At 40.2% G+C, this 21,808-nt stretch overlaps 1 protein-coding gene and 1 pseudogene across 2 annotated transcripts in view; both read left to right on the top strand.

The window, feature by feature from the left end:
* CNTN5 (contactin 5) overlaps positions 1 to 21,808 on the top strand; it is a 1,123,865-nt gene that overhangs the window by 460,554 nt on the left and 641,503 nt on the right. The window lies entirely within an intron of this gene.
* LOC139017633 (mitochondrial coenzyme A diphosphatase NUDT8 pseudogene) lies at positions 10,177 to 10,956 on the top strand (annotated as a pseudogene).

Below are 21,808 nucleotides of genomic sequence, written 5' to 3'. Positions count from 1 at the left end.
AGTATATAATAAACTGGGGACCATCGATAGCAGGAGAAGGGAAATCTGATAGGAAATATTTAAAGGCAGTAATTAGAGAAAAATAAAAATGTTCAGTCGTATCATAACTAAGTTAAATTTTCTCTCCTTATTGACATATAACCTACTAGTAGCCTTTCACTGGTATTATTTTTTTTCTACAAAAATGTATTGAATATTACTAAGTCAGGCAGTGTCCTGAATACTGTTGGGGAGGGGGTGGTAATGGGGGAGTGCCGGAAGCCGGTCCATCCTTGCTGCTTGACACAGTCGCTGCAGGAAAGAAACATCTGCACAGCATATGTTTCAAAGGACCTGGCATATATAGCATATTGTTCTTAATATGTTTGCTCTCCTTAGTGCCATGTGTTTTAACCAAGGTCACCTCTCCGAGAAAGGTTGTTTCCCCAGGTGGGGATTTTTCCCTGAGGTTAGGGAGGGGATACAACCCCTTAATTAAGTGCCAGGTGGGTAGTTAAGCTACATAATCTTTACTCCCTGGAATGGAGATAAGAAACGCCCTAACCTTTGTAATAGAAATTGACAGGATTAAAATCGGCTGGTATAAATACGGATGTAACAAGACAATAAACATCAGATCCTCATCAGATCCTCATCAGATCATCATCAGATCCTAACCAGAACCTAGCCAGAGAACATGGCAAAAGATCCTGGACAGAACCTGGCTACAGAACTTCACTGGAGAACCTAGACAGAACATGGCAAAAGAACCTGGAGAGAACCTGACTAGAACCTGGTGACTGAACCTGCCTGGAGAATCTGGAGAACCCTGGATGGAGAACCTAGCAAGAGAACATGGCTACAGAACCTGGCTGGAGATCCCGGACCAGAACTCGGCTGGAGTTCCTGGCTGGAGATCCTGGAGGGAGAACCTCGCTATGCTGATGAACTGAAACCAGTTTCCATGTCATTCATTCTTCGCCGACTCTGTCCACACCTTTGGGGATCCCTGGACCCGTTGGGGTTGGACCCCAACAGGAGAGATGAGAGAGTAGAGAAAAAAACCACCCTACATAGTCTTCAGTCACAGAGTTTGCAGACATTTGGACTGGTAAACAAACTTAAACTAAAATATGGTATAGAAAATACCTTATATGAACCATATTTTCATTAGAGATTTTTCTTGAACCCTCTACTGGTTGATTTATTAAGTAATTCATGCCAAAGAGCTACAGGAAAAGCCAGGGTTTGAGTGGATGGTGAGGTATTGAGTGTATTTGAATAGGTGGAAAGAAAAGTGCATTAGTACACCATATTTTGCAGAGCGAGCCCAAGGTCTGCCAGCTCATATTTTTGGCACATTATAAAGATTTTTGCTCAATTTCCCTCCCTTTTCCCCAAACACTTATATTACACTAGAGGCCCGGTGCACAAAAATTTGTGCACTCGTGGGGGGAGAGGGGGTCCCTCAGCCCGGCCTGTGCCCTCTCACAGTCTGGGACCCCTCGGGAGATAATGACCTGCTGGCTTAGGCCTGCTCCCAGGTGGCAGAGGGCAGGCCCAATCCCTAGGTGCAGCCCCTGTTCGGGCTCAGAGCAGGGCCAATTGGGGAGTTGGGGCGCCGCCCCCTGTCCTGCAGAGCAGGGCGGATGGGGAGGTTGCGATGATACCCCTAGTCACGCTCAGGGTAGGGCCGATTGGGCATTGGGGCACCGTCCCCTGTCACACTCAAGGCAGGGTCGATGGGGAGGTTGCGACGCCACCCCCTGTCACGCACAGAGCAGGGCCCATCAGGGAGTTGAGGTGCTCCCCCCGTCATGCACAGAGCAGGGCCCATCAGGGGGTTGGGGAGCTCCCCCCTGTCACAAACAGAGCAGGGTCGATCAGGGGGTTGAGGAACTCCCCCCTGTCACTCACAGAGCAGGGCCAATAGGGGGTTGGGGCGCCTCACCCTGTCACACACAGAGCCACAGGATGATCAGGGGATTGGGGAGCTCCCCACTGTCACTCACAGAGTAGGACCGATCAGGGGGTTGGTGCGCCGCCACTGTCACACTCAGGGCAGGGCCGATGGGACGGTTATGGCTCTACCCAGTCACATACAGAGCAGGGCCTGTGGGGGGAGGGTTGGTGCGCCGCACCCTGTCACACACAGAGCAGTGCCGATCAGGTGGTTGTGGCGCCACACCCTGTCACACACAGAGCCGCAGGGCGATCAGAGGGTTGGGGAGCTCCCCCCTATCAGACAGAGAGCAGGGCTGATCAGGGGGTTGGGGCGCCTTCCCCTGTCACGAACAGAGCAGGGCGAATAGCTAGGTTTTGGCCCCGCCCCCTGTCACACGCAGAGCCGCAGGGCGATCAGGGGGTTTGGGCGCTGCCGCTGTCACACTGATCCCAGTGCTGGGAGGCATATTACCCTTTTACTACATAGGATAGAGTGCTGGTGCACGGGTGGGGGCTGGCTGGTTTGCCCTGGAGGGTGTCCTGGATCAGGGTGGGGGTCCCCACTTGGGTGCCTGGCCAGCCTGGGTGAGGGGATGATGGCTGTTTGCATCTGGTCACACTCCCTTCAGGGTGGGGGTCCCCCCTGGGGTGCCTGGCCAGTCTGGGTGAGGGGCTGAGGGCCGTTTTCAGGCTTGCAGGTGACTGAAGCTCCCAACTTCTCCTTTTTTCCTTTTTTTATTATTCTGGGCCAGCTTTAGCTCTGAGGCTTGGCTCCAGCTCTGAGGCCTCGGCTGCTGAAAGCAGGTTTCTGGCCTTTGTTTATCTTCTGTATTTGAAACAATGTTGCGGTCCTGCTGGCTGAAGCCTGGCTGACTGAAAGGTTTCTGGGGTTTTGTTTAGCTTCTATATTTGTTACAATGTTTCTTAGAGAGCAGCTGAGTGCCTGGCAAGGCAGGCGGGGTACCTGGTTTCCTCCGTCACTGGAGCAAACAAGTCTCCTTGTTCCTGTCAGCTGCCTGGCCGCCGGCCGCCATCTTGGTTGGCAGTTAATTTGCATATCTCAGTTATTAGCCAATCGGAAGGGTAGCGGCCGTATGGCTAATTACCATGTTTCTCTTTTATTAGATAGGATAACCATATGCTCTAAGTGGATTTTACATTTAGGAAATAAATTGAGAGTTTATGACTTGCAGATCTACAAATGATTAATCTTAATCTTTGAGAAAGCGTGGAATCCAGAACAAATAGATGTTTTACTAGAATAATGTGAAGAAGTTATGCTATGTAGGTTTTTACTAGGCATTTTGCTGTAACTTATGCTAATATTGTAGTTTGTTATTGAATGTTATGATTATCATTTAATTAAGAAACAGGAGTAGCAGATGATTTTTTCTATTTTGAGATAAAATGCAGAAAAATATACACTTAAAGTGATAAATAATGTAGAACAAATGGAATGTTTAACATAGCTTATGGGAATATCACATGATAAATGCCATAGACATTTCTTCAAAACAATGTTTGGACAGTATTTCAGTTGTTGCTTCTAAAATATTTAAAGATGATTCTTCATTTTCTGAAAACTTTTATAGTGAGGAACTGATTCCAAAAGGTTTCCATTGTGTTCATTTATTATTGGGTATGAATAACAGCCATATCACAAAATTAATCCTTTGGAATAGGTCTGAGGTTTATTTATCAATAGTGAAGGCATTTGTAAGAAAGATATGATTTCTATATTGTGTTCTATACTGAGTTCCTCAAACAATTTCTCAATTTACAACTACAGTATGTCCTCCCTGGGCATCACCAATATGTTCTTCTAACTGTGCAAAAGATGTATAACAAAAGCAATTTTACCATAGGCTAATTGATATTAACAAGGCTAAGTTTCTGCAGAATATCATTAAGATTATAAAGAAATACCATTGAATGAAACAATTTTATTTGAGGACCTGCTATATTAGCTTTAAAAATGAATATTTAAATTATTTGCTTCATTCTCTCCTTGGGGGAAAAATATATGCCGGGTACTTTAGGTCTGACCCTTATATTGCCTTAATATTCTGCTACCCCATAAAGAACTACACCACTTTTCCATGTTTTAGTCACATTGTCCTTGCTTACTATTATGTCCAGTACAGGTCGTCTCACATATGGCAGGGTCCTGGAGGGCCTGTAGACACCCAGCAGTTGCCTTATGGGATAATGGCTGATCTCTATTTATCTCCAAAAATTAGGAGAATCTAGGATGGCAAAAGCCACATAATTATGACACAATGAAACAGGTCCAAATACAGACCCTCATGGTAGCAGCAGGCCTACCTGTGTTGGGGGCTGTCACTGGAACAAGTTTCTGCAATGTGATTAGACTTTCTTAAAATGAGTAATTGTCACAGTTGTTGGTATGGAAAGTTAATTAATTACATGAAGTAATTATAGTTTTTCCTGAAGTACGTGTAGGTTTGACGTATTTTTTTTAGAAATTAAAATAGCAATATTTTTTGTATCTTGAAAGATAGAGTGTTGTTTGGGGCCAGTATTTCAGGGTAGACATGCCATTCACAGATTGTGGGAAATGCTGGTGAAACTAAAGCAGTGGTAGAGCAAAATGTAAACATGAACAGTATCTTCATCTAAGGGAATGATTTTGAAGGGCAGCTTTAAAATGAATAACCTGTTGGTAGAGGGAAAGGCTTGATAAACACCGTCTGCCTGAAGACTGGGATCAGAGTAAACCAGACAAACATAGCCATACCACCTGTGATTTTGTAGTTTCAGAGGAAATCACCATGAATAAGATGCAGAACTGCAATACTTTGGAAATGTGATAAGTGAGCCTATTTAAATCTTTTGATTATTTTCAACTGAGAATTTAATAAGTTCTAACCTAATCATTCAGTATTCATGTATTCAACATTCTAATCCACCAAAACCAGAAAAAAATACCTCATTAGAAAAAGAGTCTCAAATAAAGAACAAGTATATTTAGAATATTAAAACACTCAGAGTGCCTTGAATAATTGCTGTAATGGAAAGTAAGTCATAGGTAATTGTGGCAATATGTTGTCTGGGGTGAATTTCTCACATATTAATTAGTATGTATTAGTAATTATTGTATTTTTAAAATATTTGAAAAATATTTGGATAAAAAATAATAATTTGAACACAGATACTTTCATTTTAATATCAACTTAAAGGTTAATTATTATTACTCTCCAGTCAAGTAAATATGAAACAAAGACCATGTCTCCAGCATTGGGATAGGATCAGGGGGACACAATGCTTACAGAAATATAAAACAAGCTTCCTTCCTTATGGTGTTCTTAAAATATTCTTGGATGTGGGATAAAGTTAATGAGTAGAAAAATAAATGTGAATAATGGAAGATAAGCCATAATTTAGAGAATTCACACACTATATAAATGATCAAGGAAGGGTGTTTTATAAAAAAAAGCCATTAGGAAGAGATTAATTGGAGTAGTGGGTCTATAGCCATTCATTTAAAGATAAATTTGAGTTATTAAGGATGAAAGATCATCTGTGTAAAGGTAAATATCATGAGCAAAGGGATACATGTCTATAATCAATGGAAAGAGTATAGTGAGCTCAGAGGAGAGTGGTTTCAGATGATTATAGGAGGCAAGTGCTAATCATCTTATCGATAATTTATTCTCTAAAATATCAGAGTATTTATTTTGTAAACTATCATAACACTAGGAATACTAGTGCTGTGGTGTATATAATGTATGGTATATATTAAGAAAAAGGTATTTAAAACTTTTTTTCAAAATGCTCATAAAAAGTTCTAAGGAATAACTGTGAAATCATGTTGCAGATTTAGTATAACCTAGACAACACTTATTTCCTGGACATTTTTCCTAGTTACAGCAATTCTTGAACACAGACACTTTCATTTTAATATCAACTTAAAGGTTATTATTACTCTCCAGTGAAGTTTTTGCTCTTATCTCTGACTCTTCCCTGATTTCTCTAGTTTTCTTTAGCTTCAGCCAGAATAGTCTCTTGACTGTCTACCACATAGGTCATACAAATTCCCACATCCACCCCGTGGAACGTTTCATTCAACCCTTCTTCTTCACATGCACTTCTCCTAGTTTATTCTGTCTATTCAATTCTTATTCATTTTTCAACAATTTTGATTATCATTGAGGTGAAGCTTCTCCTAATTCATCCAATCCAGAGTGATATTTCCTTCTTTCAAGCACATTGACTGAATAGCATGCACAATTCATTTGTCATTAAATAAAATATACACTCTTTTAAAATATTTTATGTTACCTCATTACCTATAGTACTTATTTAGGGCAGGCTAATTACTAGGAAACCACAGAATATCCCAGTGACTTAACCATATGAAGTTTATTGTTCACTCAGCTTACCATCCAATCAATGTTGTTGGTGGTGGTTTATAAGGGGAAGGGGGTGGGAATCAAGGGGCCCATGTTCCTTTACTAGTGGCTAGTGGCTTAGCAGTGTATCTTAGGGTCTGGGGATCTTCCAGAGAACCTTGGCCATCTGGCTTTCCAGACTAAAACAAAGATGAGAAAGTAAGGAGGACTGTGTCCAAACATGATTGTGTAGGGAATTTAACTTACTCTAAAGTCTTCAGCTTTTACTCTGAATTAAATATGGTGCCATGAAGGATTTATGTCAAGGAAAGAAAACAATTAAATTATGTTTTAAAAGGAACAGTAGGTAAGCAGGGGAGAGTAAGGAGGCTAATACAGTAGGCCAGGTAAGAAGTGATGGTGGTTTAGACCAGCTTGGTAACAGAGGAGGTGGTGATAGTTTCAGGATATATTTTTAAATTACAGCCAATAACATGTCCCAGTGGTTAGCATGGGCATTGTGAATGATAAAAATTGAATCAAGGTTGATAGGGATGACAACACTTAGAATATCACGTCGGCATTCGATAAGTTTAAAGAAAGAATGAGTTTTAAAAATTGTTTTTTCTACTTACAACTTACTGAAATACCTCTCTGACTTCTGGCCCTATATTTTCTTGTATCAATGGGAATATTTTTTTCCTTCCATTAAAACCCTGAAACCCAAATGCATATTTTAGATATTTTTAAAGATTTTTGATCTTCTCTTGTAATATACCCTTGATTGCTAGAATGCACAAAGGATACATAATCAGAAAAAGCTTTATGTTACAGGCCAACAAAGCACATAATACATAAAAATTGAATGTAAACCCTTGTCACTAGTATGAAAGGCACTGTCAGTTTTTAGTGTATCTTTCACACACTGGGGACGCCTGTCAGTGCAATTTCAACCTTTAACTGCCTTTATTAAAAGCACATATTATCATGTGGCCATGAAAGCATGATGTAACAGAATACTATTTGTTTCTTTCTCTTGTCGCCACTCTCTTCACCATAGGGGGAAAAAGTTGTATAACTGTGCTTACAAGAGCTATTTAATCTGATCTGAAGCAGATTTTAAAAATAGAGAAGACTTTTATAGATATGCACAAAACGAAGTTAATGTTTTAACATATTTTTTAGGTTGCTTTGTTAAGTCAACAAAATCCCACCATCCAAAAGCTTTTAATGTATCACTGTTTTTCCCCTTAGATGTCCTTCTCCCTTCCCTATGTTTACAAATGATCTGTACCAGAATATACAACTTCTATCACATCCCCATGATTTGGATTATGTCCACCCATGTGTTTTAGCGTTCTCCTGAATCTCTTTTCTACTCCCAGCATAATGAGAAGATGAGGTCAAGGACTGGCATATACGCAGCGCGAAGAGCATTCTCTCTTTGATGTACAAAAGATTGTGGAGTGACTAAGAATATTTATCTCCAGGGTTGGTTCAATTTAACCAGAATTTCTCACAGAAGTAGCTGATGATTTAATTGCTACCCAGGCCTGATTGTTGATCTACCTAGAATAGTCTCTATTTTTTTTTATACACAACATATTCAGTATAATGGCATAGTTCTCGTTGGATTCAGTGGGCAATTTCACTTTATTGTGGAGAAACATTCTAGTTTCAGACTTACATGACCTGGCCTTGTTCACTCTTGTAGCAGTGCAGGAGGTAGCGTTTATTTTATTTGCTGCGAGGCTTTGACTGGGAACAGCTTTCCTGGAGTGGAGTGCTTTGGTTGGTGACTTTTATCATTAAGTGCAGCCGTGTGAAAAGCTGCAGATAATGCAGGCAAGTGAGGCTTTAACACTCTGCCTGTCTAGGGGATGTTGCTGATGTCTGGACAAAGCTTATACTCGGAAGGTAACCTTGGTCTGTTTCTTTGTGTTCAGATTCTTATGCGAGTTCATGTCATTCAGTTGCTCCTCATCTGTGCAGTGTTAAGAAGAGCATTACATGTTAGGAGCAAGTAAAGGTTAACTCTTCCACTCCACCCGCCATATAATGGGATATAGTGGGGGAGTAGGTTTGCCAAGGCCTGTTCTGACTGTATGAACTCTTGACTTGGAACACAACTGTGAAAAGAAGTGCTTTAGTCGCAATGCAATAGGTAGCAGCAATTTTGCCCAGCAAAAAGCTGTAGGTGGTTAACAATGGCTTGCCACACTGCTGTTAATGGTAGCACTTTAGATTCTTACAACCCTGTAAGTGGTAACATTTAAACTCAGCACAACAATGTAAATGGTGGTACTTTCATCTCATTCAAAAAGACTCTGGTGTGGTTATCTTCACTTTCCAGTTGATTTTGATAGACACATAGCTGATAATGTGGATTATTTTCATTACTATCCTCATCAAGTCACAGGACATTAAATTAATATTAACTGGAAAAAGTTGTAGAAGTTTCTTTAGTATCAATGATTTCGCACATATAAAATAAGTAAATTCAATAAGAAAATAATTTAGATTTGCATCTCTCAGATGATTAGTGACTTTGAGCATGTTTTCATATGTCTCTTGGCTTTCTGAATGTCCTCTTTTGAAAGCTGTCTATTTAGATCCTTTGCCCATTTTTTGATTGGATTGTTTATCTTCTTTTTGTTAAGTTGTATGAGTTCCCTATAAATTTTGGAGATTAGGCCCTTATCAGATATGTCTGAGATTTTGTTGCCTTTGGATTCTTCTAGAATTTTTATGGTTTCCTGTCGTACATTTAAGTCCTTTATCCATTTTGAGTTTATTCTTGTGTATGGTGTAAGTTGGTGGTCTAGTTTCATTTTCTTGCATATATCTGTCCAATTTTCCCAACACCATTTATTGAAGAGACTATCTTGGCTCCATTGTATGTGCTTGCCTCCTTTGTCAAATATTGATTGAGCATATTGGTTCGGGCTAATTTCTGGACTCTCTATTCTATTCCATTGATCTATATGTCTGTACTTGTGCCAGTACCAGGCAGTTTTGAGAACAGTGGCTTTGTAATACAGCTTGATATCTGGTATTGAGATCCCACCTACTTTGTCTCACACCTGTCAGACTGGCTATCATCAACAAATCAACAAACGACAAGTACTGGAGAGGATGTGGAGAAAAAGGAACACTTGTGCGCTGCTGGTGGGAATGCAGACTGGTGCAGCCACTATGGAAGATAGTATGGAGTTTCCCCAAAAAACTAAAAATGGAACTCCCATTTGACCCTGTGATCCCACTTCTAGGAATATATCCCAAGAAACCAGAAACACCAATTAGAAAGGATATGTGCACCCATATGTTCATAGCAGCATAATTCACCATAGCTAAGATCTGGAAACAGCCTAAGTGCCCATCAGTAGATGAATGGATTAGAAAACTGTGGTACATCTACACGATGGAATACTATGCTGCTGTAAAAAAGAAGGAACTCTTACCATTTGCAATGGCATGGATGGAACTGGAGAGCATTATGCTAAGTGAAATAAGCCAGTCAATGAAGGAAAAATACCACATGATCTCACTCATTCATGGATAATAGAGACCATTATAAACTTTTGAACAATAATAGATACAGAGGCAGAGCTGCCTCAAACTGATTGTCAAATTGCAGCGGGAAGGCCAGGGAGGGTTGGGGGGCAGGAGGGAGCGGGGTAAGAGATCAACCGAAGGACTTATATGCATGCATATAAGCATAACCAATGGACATAAGACACTGGGGAGTCCAGGGGATTGTCAAGGGCGGGGGGGGGGGGGGGAGAACACATATGTAATACCCTTTGTAATACATTAAGCAATAAAAAAATAATAAAAAATAATAATTTAGCGCTCCTGAGCGCTGCCCCCGCCCCGCCTCCCGCGGCGCCGCTGGCCAGACATGCTGCTGGACTGCCTGTCAGTGGTGGGCGAGCAGCGCTGCCTGCAGCTGCTGGCAAAGGCCACGGCCTGGTTCAGCGCGTGGCCCGCAGCAGCCTCAGTGCTCGTGCCGCTGTGCTCGGTGCGCGGAGTCCCAGCGCTGATCTACACCTTGCGGTCCAGCCGCCTGGCTGGGAGGCACGAGGGTGACATCAGTTTCCCAGGTGGCAAGTGTGACCCGGCTGACCAGGATGTGGTGCACACGGCCCTGAGGGAGACCTGGGAGGAGCTGGGCCTGGCTGTGCCTGAGGACCATGTGTGGGGTGTCCTGCAGCCCATATATGACCAGGCAAAAAACACCATGGTGCCGGTGCTCACTGGAGTGGGCCCGCTGGATCCCCAGAGCCTCCAGCCCAATCCTGAGGAGGTGGATTAAGTGTTTGCACTGCCCCTGGCCCACCTGATGCAGGTGCAGAACCAAGGCTACATCCACTTCTGCAAGGGTGGCCACTTCCGCTACACAATGCCTGTGTTCCTGCACGGGCCACACCGTGTCTGGGGGCTCACCTCTATCATCACCGAGTTCACCCTGCAGGTCTTGGTACCTGGCGCATACCAGCCCCGCCTGGATATCCCTGGGGCGTGGAGGCTCCGGGGGCTAAAGACTGGTCCCAGGCAGCCCCTGCCCTCACCCTGCCAGGCCAGCGCCACCTCAGGACTGAATAAAGAGCCTTTACCAAAAAAAAATAATAATAACAATAATAATAATAATTTAAACCTCTCAAACTTGTCTCTTTTTTAAAAGTGTTAATTTAAAACATTAGTGAAAATAATAAGTAGAGTGCAATTTTGAAAAGCAATCTAGCCCTAACCCATGTGGCTCCGTTGGCTGAGTGTCCTCCCATACACCCAGAGGTCGCTGGTTCAATTCCCAGTCAGGGCACAACCCAGATTGCTTGCAGGCTCCATCCCCAGTAGGCAACATACAGGAGGCAGCTGATCAATGTATCACTCATTGATGTTTCTCTCTCTCCCTTCCTCTCTTTCTAAAATCAATACAAACATATTTTAAAAAGGAAAGAAAGTCAATCTATAGAAGAGCAAAACTGAATATACAACACAACTCAGGAACATATGATAAGCTATAGAGTAAATGGTAAATGCATGAATTATCAATCTTCTAAATAAAAATAACTAATAACATGGAGGTTGTGCCTTTGATGCTGTGAATGTCAGTTTCTAAAGTCACTGAATTTCTTTCAAATATATGCTACCCTGTATATACACTGTTAATTGCAGATGATGCTGTAGATTTCATCAGTAGATATTTAACTTCATGGTGCATTGCATCCCTGAAAAGGGTCTGAGGCATTTTAAAACCCTTCTGCTAAAGGTGTGGACCTGGACCAGCCCTATCAGTATCACCTCGGAGCTTGTTAGAAATGCAGAATCTCCTCCGAAAAACCAAGATGGCGGCATAGGTAAACACTGGAAATTGCTGCCTCGCACAACCACTTCAAAAATACAACTAAAAGACAAAACGGACATCATCCAGAACCACAGGAAGGCTGGCTGAGTGGAAATTCTACAACTAGAAAGAAAGAGAAAAGCACACTGAGACTCAGAGGAGGCACGGAAGTAAAGTGCAGAGGTACGGAGGCGCGCTCGCAGAAAGGGCTGGCAACTGAGGACACGGTTGTCTTTTTCAATCAGGAGGGAGTCTCAAGCTCCCAACTGCTTTGAACTCCAGTTCCAGGCGAGTCTCTGGGGACCCAGACTCACACCAGGAGAAACTGGACTGTCTGGCATCGGTTGGAACTCGAGGGCGGCTTTCTCTCAGAGGTGCTTGCAGCAATTACCGGGACACTGAGACCCAGGGCCTCTTAGGGTAGGACTGAGGAGCAGCCATAGCTGCTTGCTCCACCCTGTTGATCCCCTGAGACCCCGCTGCACCCAAGCTGTGCACAGAGGCTTTTGCATATGAAGGCCTGGCCCTTTGCAATCTGAAAATTACCTAACAAACTGCAGCTGGGTCAGAGAGACCCAGAATTTCCAAAAGAAGGCCCAAGGCCCCACAGCAGCTTGCATTGCTTCACAGCTGGGCCTCATCTGGGCACCTCCAAACCCCAAACAAAGAAGAATCTGCAGATCTCTCCATAACTCCTGCTGGGTCGCCTCAGGCAGAGGCTAAATTAGCACCTCCTTAGAGATCCAAGAGCCAGTGTACCCAGTGGTCAGAGTGGGACCATCCAGATTACAACTCCTCAGATCCGTAAGGGACACACTCAGGGGGCAGACTCAGTGAGCACCAAAGCTCCACTGAAGCAAGTCTTGCCCCAGAAGGGTGTCTCCAGCACAGAAGTTCTCCCACTGCAGACACAGCTGATTCTCACAGCCAATTGGCCTGGAGGTCAGTTCCTCCCAGTGATACCTACAACAATCAAGGCTTAACTACAACAAGACTGTGCACAGAGCTCACAAAGGGGTGCACCAAGAGTGTCCACCTCAGGTAATTGGAGAGGCTGAGCCACTGGGCCCTATAGGACACCTAGCACAGAAAGCCACTCTGTCAACACAGGGAAGCATAAAAATTGCGGAGACAAAGAAACAGGTCACAAATGACAGAAATGGAGGAAAGCAAACTACCGAATATAGAATTCAAACCCACAATTTTTTTTTATTTTTTTATTTTTTTAAAAATATATTTTATTGACTTTTTACAGAGAGGAAGGGAGATAGAGAGATAGAGAGTCAGAAACATCGATGAGAGAGAAACATCGATCAGCTGCCTCCTGCACATCCCCCACCGGGGATGTGCCCGCAACCCAGGTACATGCCCTGACCGGAATCGAACCTGGGACCCTTCAGTCCACAGGCCAATGCTCTATCCACTGAGCCAAACCGGTTTCAGCCAAACCCACACTTTTAAGGTCTTTCAATAATTTTCTAGAAACTGCCGATAAACGTAATGAGATCTACAAGAAATCTAATGAGACCCTTGATGTTGTGATAAAGAACCAACTAGAAATTAAGCATACACTGACTGAAATAAAGAATATTATACAGAGTTCCAATAGCAGACTAGAGGATTGCAAGAATCAAGTCAAAGATTTGAAATATGGAGAAGCAAAAAACAACCAACCAGAAAAACAAAAAGCAAAAAGAATCCAAAAATATGAAAATAGTGTAAGGAGCCTCTGGGACAACTTCAAGTGTACCAACATCCGAATTATGGCGGTGCCAGAAGAAGAGAGATAGCAAGATATTGAAAACCTATTTGAAGACATAATGACAGAAAACTTCCCCTACCTGGTGAAAGGAATAGACTTCGAAGTCCAGGAAGCGCAGAGAACCCCAAATAAAAGGAATCCAAAGAGGACCACGCCAAGACACATCATAATTAAAATGCCAAGAGCGAAAGACAAAGAGAGAATCTTAAAAGCAGCAAGAGAAAAAAAGTCAGTTACCTATGACTGTCAGCTGATTTATCAACCAAAACTATGCAGGCCAGAAGGGAGTGGCAAGAAATATTCAAAGTGATGAATAGCAAGAACCTACAACCAAGATTACTTTACCCAGCAAAGCTATCATTCAGAATTGAAGGCCAGATAAAGAGCTTCACAGATAAGAAAAAGCTAAAGGAGTTCATCACCACCAAACCAGTATTATAGGAAATGCTGAAAGGTATCCTTTAAGAAGAGGAAGAAGAAGAAAAAGGTAAAGATACAAATTATGAACAAGAAATACATATCCATCAACAAGTGAATCTAAAAATCAAGTGAATAAATAATCTGATGGACAGAATAAACTGGTGAATATAATAGAATCAGGGGCATAGAAAGGGAATGGACTGACTATTCTCATGGAGGAAAGGGGTGTGGGGGTGTAGGAAGAGACTGGACAAAAATCGTACACCTATGGATGAGGACAGTGGGGGTGGAGGGTAAGGGCAGAGGGTGGGGTGGGAACCAGGTAGAGGGGAGCTATGGGGGAAAAAAAGAGGAACAACTGTAGTAATCTGAACAATAAAGATTAATTTAAAAAAAGAAAGAAATGCAAAATCTCACCCCCAGTCTGCTGACTCGCAGTCTGCATTTTAAAGTTCCCCCAGACTCAGACACATTTTAAAGCTTGAGAAGCACTGATCTAAATGATATAACTAATCTGGGGTCTTGCCTTAGTGAAGATTTCTTCCAGGGCCCAGACATCACAACTAAAATTAGAGCTTTTGCAGGATAGGTCAGAGAAGCTGTTAATGAATCAGGCCAGCATCCTTTGTTTAACATTTTGGAGCCACTTTAGGACTTTTCTCAAATTTCTTGAGATCACCCATTTCCTGGATGTGAGATGTTGCCATGTACCAAAAGAGAGCATTAGGACATCATCAGTTGAGGTAATCTGGAATCCTACTAAGGGACTGAACTCAATCATGGACTAGCCCAGTGATGGCGAACCTATGACACGAGTGTCAGAGGTGACACGTGAACTCATTTTTTTGGTTGATTTTTCTTTGTAAAATGGCATTTAAATATATAAAATAAATATCAAAAATATAATTCTTTCTTTTACTATGGTTGTAAATATCAAAAAATTTCTATCTGTGACACGGCCCCAGAGTTAAGTTAGGGTTTTTCAAAATGTTGACACGCTGAGCTCAAAAGGTTCGCCATTACTGGACTAGCCTGTAGTTAGAACAGTACGATCAAGGAGGTTTTCCTGGAAACTCAGAGAGAATTAGAGACTTATTTTCTCATAGAGGCATTGTAAACAAAAGATCACAACAAACCAACCAAGATCTATCTCTTGTACGAATCTTTCATTTAATATACATTCATCCAAGCAAGATTTTTAAACATCCCATAAAACTCAACAAAAATCATGGATTTGGGGAAAATTCATAAACTTTAATAGGCATGATTCTAAAGAAGTCTGAAGCAAAGTATCTTAAAGCAAAGAAAGGTATTCTTGTATGTCTTTGTTTCAGAATTTAAATTAAGATGGCATGCTCATTAGTATACTGGAGACAGCCATTCACCAAACATGCAGGGGAAAGAAAAGTTTCCTTCCCATTGCATTTGTTTTGTTAGTGGATAGCAAATTCTCTAGAATTTCCCTGCTGGAATGCTAGAAGCTGACTGCTTTTTTTCTATTGATTTACAAAGCACAAGATGTTCTTTGGTGGGGAAGCACCAATTCATCAATGTAAAGGGAATTCTGTTTATCAAACTGTAAAACTAAAGATGTCCATTAGACATAACTATTCAAACTTTTATAAATGGATAAGTCATAGTAATCACAATTATATTATGTTGAAATAGTCATGTGTATAAAACGAATATAATTGAAAAATGATGACATGCTTTGGCCTGTTATTGATTCTGTTTATTATACATGAGAAGTTTTCTTCAACCAATAATTGGCAGGGAAAATAAATAGCACTTAGCCTTTTAGATAAGCTTTCTTTATATATATATAAAGATGATATTCACAGTACAACTGCATAATGAAATAGAGTTGAGAACTGGTTTCCATCTAAAGACTCTCCTATTGTTTAAAAGGGTATATTTTTTAAAGTACATGTAGCATGATTCACTTAAGTAACAAGCTAATTGAACATCTACTGTCAGGTATAGGCATATATAAAATGAGTTCCATGCCCTAGCTGGTTTGGCTAGAGCGTCAGCCTGTGGACTGAAGGGTCCTGGGTTCGATTCTTGTCAAGGGCACATGCCTGGGTTGTGGACTTGATCCTCAGTGTGGGGCATGCAGGAGACAGCCGATCAATGATTCTCATTATTGATATTTCTATCTCTCTCTCCCTCTCTCTTCTTCTCTGAAATAAATACAAATATATATTAAAAAATAATAATAAAATAAAATAAATAAAATGAGTTCCATGAACTAACCATTCTTGGCTCTGGAGCCCCCATCTTCCTTTGTACCAAGTGACTGATTCCAATCAAATCAGTTAAACTAGTCCACCCTAGTCTAGTAATATGTTAAGTCACTTCAGATTTCAATAACCTTAGAGATTTGCAAAATTCAACTATTTCTTCCTTCCCCTTCCTGTTGCTAACTCTATATATCCTTCCAAAAGACTTCAAGCTCACCCAAAGTGGTGGCCATGAGGGCAGCGTCTGCCCTCTCTGTTTATGTTTGGGACTCGGTGAGGAATTCCAGCGGTTGTTTGGTTAGTTGGTACCCTTTTACGTGCTGGTAATAAATGACAAACTGCCAGGGTCCTCACTCATTCTGATTTCTGGCACTGGTTGGATCCAAGTGCCTGTTTTTAGATGCTTGGCTTTCTCTGCTCTGGCAACATCTTAGTCTGGCTCTTCTGTGTGGCACATTTAGTGTTTCTCAAGTGTCCAGCTAGCACCCCTCTAGCCTCCTTTCTCATAAATTCCATGGGGAAATGACCACCCCTTCCCTACGCCTTCAATGAGTGATCTGCTCTACAGCTGTGTTGGGAATTTTTCTCTTTTGGATGCCTTATGGTGGGGTGGGCAGGGGAGAGGTCACCCAGCCAGCACTGGAGCATCTGCCTTTACCTCTTCTGGGTGTCTGGCCCAGTGACTCCTTGAGAGTATACCTCGGTTCTTCTGAATTGGAGTTCCCCTTCATATCTTTCTGTTTGCTGTGACCAAATGCCATCTCTTTCTGGTATTCACCCACAATTCTGAGTCACTAGGGTATCTCGAGATTCTGTTGGTTGCAAGAATCCATAGAGGGAACATGATACCAGCCTTTCTTACTACCAGACCTCCCTGCACGTTGTGGGAGTTATGTGAAGAATCATAATTTTAAACTCTCCAATTTTTGCTCTCTAAAACTCTACCTATGCAACTCCTGTTCTGCAGGCCCTTTTCATTCCGCGTGTGTGTTTCAGAAAGGTTTTTTTTTTTTTTTTTGATTCTTTGATACTGTAGATGAAGATTAGGAAAGTGTGTCTTTTAGAAAGAAATTTCTTTTAAATTTAGAATCTAAACAACAGCTTGTTTTTCTTAGGTAGGGATTAAAAGTCCAGCACTTTCTTTTTAGCACTCAGATGGAAAGGGACAGTTAATAAACTAGAGGAGGAGGAAAGGGTATGTGTAGGTGACATTTCACATTATCATGTTATATATGTGATCATAAAATATTGTTAGTATTATTATAGAACTTTATGGCTTTCACAGTAGGGAACAATTCATATTTTAATATACATGAAAAACATAATTTTTACTGACATCGAATGATATATCTTATTTTCATTCATGATAAATATTAGTCAATTTTTAAAATGCTCTAAAACTCAAAACTACTTTTCCTGTGATATATACTGTATATCTTTAATAGTGCTCCTTATTAATCAAATAAGATTAGGGAAATTGGATATGATTAAGTTATGAGAGGTTGCATTTAAGAAAGTTATAATTATGAGTCAGTTGCACTTCTTCAAATCTATTTTGGAAATGCTACACATAGGTGGTTAAGGGTTTCAAAGCAGCAAAACCATATATCCTCATAGTATAGACTGTGTCTAAAATAAGTGTCTTTATATCTCAATTTGCCATTTTGAGATTTTTTAATGTAAATAAGATATCTACATTTTGAAGGCATTGAGAGAATTGTGTTGTTGTTGGGGTTTTTTGAGATTTGGGTTTGTTTGTTAGGTAACTATAGTAAACCTCTTTAATCATTTTATTGAGCTGAGTTTTTTAAAATGCCTCTAGTTTCATAGGCCAGATATCGACATGTAACTTTAGAAGAGAACAGTTTTCTGCCTGATTCCTGGTCAGGGCATATGCTGGGGTTACAGGCTCAATCACTTGTGTGGGGTGTGAAGGAGCCAGCCAATCAATAGTTCTCTCTCATGATTGATCTTTCTCTCTCTCTCTTCCTCTCTCTCTCCCTCCCTTCTTCCCTCCCTCCATTCCTCTCTGAAATAAATAAAAATACATTTAAAAAAAAGAACAGTTTTCTGACAGGTTTTTAACAATTGATTCACCCACGTAAGAAGTTTACTTTAACCAGTTATTGATTGGTCTATTATTTTACATATTATATCTGTCAGATCTTATAACAAAATTGAACGTGCTTTCATGTTGTGAGCTGTCTATGAAGTAATGTTTCAATTTGAGATTATTTGGTATTATTTCCAAATGCAGTATTTTGGCCTAAAGAGCACAGATGATATTGCATTGTATATTTTTAAATACAGAAAGATGGGTTATACTAATTTCATATAAAGAATTTTAAATCTCATATTAAACTCCCTCCCTCTTCCAATGCCAAATACTAATGTTGATATGCTGAGTTCTATGTGCAAATAATTTTCACAATCCTTGGGTAGCCATCTTCAATGCCTCAATTAGACTATATATATATATATATATATATAGATAGATAGATAGATAGAATGTTTACAACATATTTAATTGTGTGGTGTTTGATTTCTTAAATACTTTGTCAAAGCTTAAAATCCCAGTGGGAGAAATGACAAACTTACAAAACATTTAGAAATCAATAAAATAGATAATTAATAAAGGGACTCAATAAAGGCCATAGTACTTTAAAATTAGGGCAAAAATAAACCTTTCTGATAATGGCCGGACTTAAGATTGACTTCTAAGTATTGATAAGAAAAAGAGGAAGGCGAATAACTAACTTTGAACCCTTCAAATATTACCTGAGCACAGGTGGGCTAAGGATCCAGTCACTCTGAGTCTATCCCAGCTTTCCAGGAAAACTGTCCCTTCTACCCCCAGAATGAGTGGTCAACCAAGGAGGACTGGAGTGCCTTACTTACTATGAAATCCTCCGCCAGCCTTCTGCAACTATAAGGCCAGTTCAAGAGGGAGATAAGCAGAAGCTAATTTTTCCAGATAATCTCTTAGACCAGTGGTTCTCAATCTTCTGTCCCTTTAAGTACAGTTCCTCATGTTGTGACCCCAACCATAAAATTACTTTCATTGCTACTTCATAACTGTAATTTTGCTACTGTTATGAATCGTAATGTAAATATCTGATATGCAGGATGGTCTTAGGCGACCCCTGTGAAAGGGTCGTTCGACTGCCAAAGGGGTCGAGACCCACAGGTTGAGAATCGCTGTCATAGACGGAGTTCTCCGCCACCAGTGTCAAAACATCTATCTGATTTGAACGTTCTCTATTTCATCGAACAAATGGATGAAAATGATGCATTGCTTAAGCTGAAGAAAATCAAAACAGAGTTCTTATGCCCTGTCTCATTCCACTTTGCTGCCTCATTAAATGTGGGAGAAAAGAGATACCATTGAAATGATCTCAGTGAGAAAGACTTCCATTTGGGAATAAGTTATGCTCTGTAATGAAGAATTTTAACTACTTTCTTTTCCCAGGTCTGCTTATTAAAGAAAAATTCCACTGTTTACCATAGAAATGAAAACCAAAACAAATCAAGGATGACATGTTTTCAAGTAGCTTAAAGATGTTTTTTTGTTGTTTGGGGTTTTGTGGGGGGTTTTTGTGGGTTTGTTGTTGTTGTTTCTGTGTTTTATTTTTGGGGGTGTTTTTTTTCCCAGTTGATCACCAAGAAACTATTCACTGAACTTCTGTGCTGTCAACATTTGTATTTACTACCCGGGTAATTGTCCTAGTGCCTTCTCACTGTATATTCTCTCAAATATTTATTTACTTGTTTGAGCATCTGTATTTCATCCTAAATTGAGCAGTAGAGATCATATCTATCTTGTTGCACATTTTATTTCCAATGCACTTGATAGGTATTTTGTAAATATTTGTTAAATAAATTTCTGTCTTTACTTGCGAACTAACTGCCTGTGATTTATTACCAAATCTATATCCTAGTTTTGAGCTTTATCCAACACGCTGAAAGTAGAACTTGTCGCCCAGCCAGAGTGGCTCAGTGGTTGAGGGCCGACCTATGAACCAGGAGGTCATGGTTCAATTCCTGGTCAGTGCACATGTGGGCTCAATTTCCAGTGTGGGGCGTGCAGGAGGCAGCCGGTCAATGATTCTCTCTCATCATTGATGTTTCTCTCTCTCCCTCTCCCTTCTTCTCTGAAATCAGTAAAATATATATTTAAAAAAAGAAAGTAGAACTTGTAAATATTTGTATTTTCTACTTTAAAACTTCAAAAATATACTTATTTATTACTTTTCCCTCTTCCCTAAGATGACTAAGCTCAGTTAGTCAACTATCAAGTTTTATGATGTTTTCTTTCCTTCTGCCTCTCTTGTGTATACCTCCTTTTCTTTTTATCTGGCTGTTATTACCTCCTGCCAATAGTTTGTTGTCCCTCAAGTACCTTCTACCCATTAATAATAGAGAAGCTAGGTCTTTGAAATGCCTTCTTCTAAACTTTGCTCAGAAATGTTCCTTACTCATAAAAAAAATCTAAATTCGCCTCATATTTAAAGTACTCCACAGGAATTTCCACCACAACCTTCCCAAATCTATTATACATAAACACCTTGCCAAAGCAAACTTTGTTTAACACCTAATCTAAAACTTTCCTTAAATCTCATCCTATTCCAAGACTAGCCAGCCCCATCTTCTCCCTGAAACTGTTTTTGATCTCCGTAGGATGGTGCTGGCTTGCTCTCTGAATGGCTGTGCTGCTTTGGCTCTGGGCCAGCCAGCGGTCAAGGCTGCATGGGATGTTTACATTTATACACAAACATCTCCCTTCCACACTTACATTTTATTTTCTCAATGATAGGAAGCATGCCCTATCCCTTTTTAATTTTACACATTACCAACAAGCTTATATCTGTAAAACGCATAGCCACTTAACGTACATATTATTAATAAATGTTTGGATATTATTTATATTTATATCTATATATATGTTTATATATAGGTATAGATATAAACACATTATATCACAAACTTTTATTAATATTTCTATATAGGAAACAAAGAGAAAAAATATATCAATATAGGTATAGATATAGATAGAGATAAAGATATATATATATCTTTGTGTGCCTATAGAGCATTATAGGCACACATAGAGAGGTGATAGACAGTCTATATATATATATATATATATATATATATATATACACACAAACACACACACACACACACACACACACACACATGTAATCACTATAATGTGTTGATTCCAAATTTATCATATGAAGTTCAAGGTCTCAAGAATCTAGCAATAGATAAAAATCATGTAGATGAATGAAGAGATGCAGATAAGGGAATTACCATGAGATACAGACAAATTCCTATAGGAATATATGTTATATTATGTAAAATAAATTTGAGGGTCTGACTTTATATATTCACCTCTAATCTCTATTATTGTTATTTAATTTTTGGGTAATATTAATAAAAACAAAGTATGTTTTTGTTAGAATATAGAAAAAGATTTAGTTGATAGAAATATAACTTGCCAACTTACACAATTCAAAGGAGATATTTAAAGGGAAAGTGCAATATTTATGCTCTTTGACCTCAATAGTCAAGTGAGCCAGGAACACAGCAGAACTTCCAGCAAAAGGAGCAGAATGCTCAGTGGACACTGTACTGATCGGGCACCATTTCTGGTTACCCCAGTTGAAGGTCCTATCCGTAAGCTAATGATATGACTAAAAAAAAAAAAAACAAAACATGCAAATGAGCATAGCTAAGTAGGATAGAACATCAAGTGATC

Source organism: Myotis yumanensis, unplaced genomic scaffold (genome assembly GCF_028538775.1).
Source record: "Myotis yumanensis isolate MYYU_CA2020_CCGP unplaced genomic scaffold, mMyoYum1.0.hap1 SCAF_10, whole genome shotgun sequence".
NCBI classification, from domain to species: domain Eukaryota; kingdom Metazoa; phylum Chordata; class Mammalia; order Chiroptera; family Vespertilionidae; genus Myotis; species Myotis yumanensis.
The sequence above is the reverse complement of the archived record's forward strand: the minus strand, read 5'-3'. Positions and strand labels throughout refer to the sequence as shown.